Genomic DNA, 2,755 nt, shown 5'->3' with positions numbered 1-2,755 from the left:
TTAGAGTACTTTCAACTAGTGAATTCTTCAAACTTGTAGAATGCTCTAGTCTAACCATCTTGATATATTCATGGATCCAACTCCCCAAATCTAAATCACCAAGTTGGGCACAAGCTGAATGTGCTGCCAAAATGTCGATATGAGGCGTATTTGAAAACAATGTAGATCTGAGTGCATGTGTGAATGTGGAAACTGTGCATCTATCTCTCCAACAAGGGTTAGAAGTGGATGGAAATATAGATCTATACCTCCCACAAGGATAGAAAAATATGTGAATGCGAGAACTTACATTAAAAAAAAAGAAAAAAAAAAAAAGAAAAAAGAAAAAAAAAAGAAGGCTGTTGAGTATGCAGGAATTTACACCAAGAAAGGGAACTCACTACGTGAGAATTTACACTAGATGGAACTACTTGCTATCAGAGAAATTATGTCATGGAAAATGCCACTTGAATAAATTTTCACCACCACCACCACCCATGCATGATAATCTACACAAAAAAGACCAACCAAAGGAATATACGATATGAAAAAGGTGCTTAAGAGCAATCAAATTAGATTTCGGCAAGTCAACCTCAAAAAACTCACATCAATTTATATATCCATTGTGTAAAAGGAGTTTTTTCCACTGTGCTTGTGTAAATATACTTAGGCATAGTAGCTTATTCCAAAATAAAATAAATAATTCTTTGCGTTTCCCAATTGTGAAGGAAGATAATGAAAGGAAGTTGCTATGAAGAAAGATAAACATTTAAAAAAATAAAGAAAAATCGACATTTTAATAAAATATAGTATTTAATAAATAATCATGTGTGATTATTTTATAAAATAGTTAATTAAATTTTTTTTTAAGTTTTTATTTTAAAATAGACCGTTATTTTTGCATAAACAGATGTAAAAGTAAAATGCATTTTCATCCACTAAAAAAAAAAAAGTACTCAAGAGAGTTGTCGTTTCTATATATAGGTGAGCTTAAAATCCCATACCACCGAGCTTATCAGCACGGCAATTCACAGAGAGAAAGAACCATGGCTCGCTCAATTCTACCAAACCCGACGGCCTTCTGGTCTCTCCAATTTCTCTCTCTCTCTCTCTCTCTCTCTCTTTCTATAAATCATTTCCATTTCCATTTCCATTTCCATGCTTTGTTTGGTTGCTGAGAAAATATACAATAATTGAGGAGTAGGACTTTAGAAACTTCTCTTACGAGCCAAAATCTTGGCAACTAAACAGAGTCTTAGCTATTGAATATTATAGAAAACATGGGTTTTTTTTTTTTTTTCCTGGGATAATATGGTTTAATGATTTTTTTTTTTACCTCAATAATCGTGGCGTTGGAGATGTCTTAGAGGGCATTTTGATTGTTAAGTTTGCATGTTTTCGATTCTTATATGTGTTTTTTGATTGATTGTTTGACAGGTTCTGGTTGAAGAGAAGTTGTCTGCAAGAATATTGACATTGAACAGGCCTAAGCAATTGAATGCCCTTTCTTTTCAAATGGTATCACGCCTAACTTACTTTTCGATTATGTGTTTTTCTTGCATTATCATTTATATTACGCTTTTTAATTGAAATATATGTATCAGTGTATGTATGTATATAAGTTTGGTTCTACGTAGCCTCTTTTTGGTCTGTGTACACTAAATTGTTGTATCCTAATGCAACTCCAGAAATTTGGGGCTAACCATTCTATACAAGTTCCATGTGTGAGATGTTGCGAGATTACGCTCAAGTATAAATAGTGAATCAATAGATCATGTAGAATGCAGGGGTTGACCTGCAGAGGGGCATCCAATTTTCTAGGAGGTCAAATGGGCACCTTGAGTTTCTTATTTGAAGACACTTGTGCATACAAAAGAGCACTGTTTGGCCTTAACCTTGCGTTCCTAAGTTTTGGAATGCACTCATCACATATTCTTCGAGAATTCACCACTCATCCACCGAAAAGGACATTGCCTTGTCTCCAACTGTTTCCTTAAGTTTTCTCTTTACAAATGAGAATTTTAAATGATGGTGTCCAAAATCTTCATTTTGTTCGACAATAAGAAATTTTTCTTTAATGTTTTGAAATATTGGCAGAGATATCTGAATAGAAAATAGAGTTTGTAAAAGTTTGACGAGCTTGAGATGTGTAATTATACAGAAATGTTTAATTTGATTCGATTTTGTTATTTTTCTGGTCCTGCTTGGGATCTACTATGGCTTAAGTTTCTGGTTTCCTTTCCCCTTTTTTTTCTAATGCTATCAATTGAAATGTTATCATTCATTTGTCTCAAAGTGGTATGTAATTTTGGTTTGTACATTCTATATATTGTTGATGGGTTCCATATGGATACAGGTTTGTATTTACATATAAAAAGTAAAAACAGGATTGAGCAGTATTGTTTTAATTTAGTAGTTCTAGTTTTCTTTAGTGTAATCATAACAGCACTAAGGGTATGTTAAGTTGGAAGGATGGAAAAGTGAGAGGATAGAAAAGAATTTAACTTCCCTCCTTTTTGTTTGGTTGGGAGTGGAAATGCGAGGGATGGAAAAAGTGAGTTTGTATAAATTTACTCATATACTCTTGTTAAAAAATGATGCCCAATTAAAACAAATAAGTGACCAACAACCAAAAAAAAAAAAAAAAGAAGCAATCACCCAAATTTATTATTAAAAAAAAAATCATGTCCAGAAAAAGAAAAAAAAAAAGAGGCAACATCCAGGGGAAAAAAAGAAAAAGAAAAAAGAGCACAAAAAAAAAAAAAACACTTAAAAC

The 2,755-nt window shown here is 32.6% G+C and overlaps 1 long non-coding RNA gene across 1 annotated transcript; it reads left to right on the top strand.

Annotated features, from left to right (window-relative positions):
* The first annotated feature begins 990 nt into the window (after positions 1-990).
* LOC112038735 (uncharacterized) lies at positions 991-2,122 on the top strand. Its single transcript, XR_002885873.2, has 3 exons — positions 991-1,063; positions 1,417-1,497; positions 1,668-2,122. It is a non-coding gene; the product is annotated as an uncharacterized LOC112038735 (long non-coding RNA).
* The last annotated feature ends 633 nt before the right edge of the window (positions 2,123-2,755 follow it).

This window comes from Quercus suber, unplaced genomic scaffold (genome assembly GCF_002906115.3).
Source record: "Quercus suber isolate HL8 unplaced genomic scaffold, Cork oak 2.0 scaffold_240, whole genome shotgun sequence".
Lineage (NCBI taxonomy): Eukaryota > Viridiplantae > Streptophyta > Magnoliopsida > Fagales > Fagaceae > Quercus > Quercus suber.
This window is presented reverse-complemented; position numbering and strand designations above follow the sequence as displayed.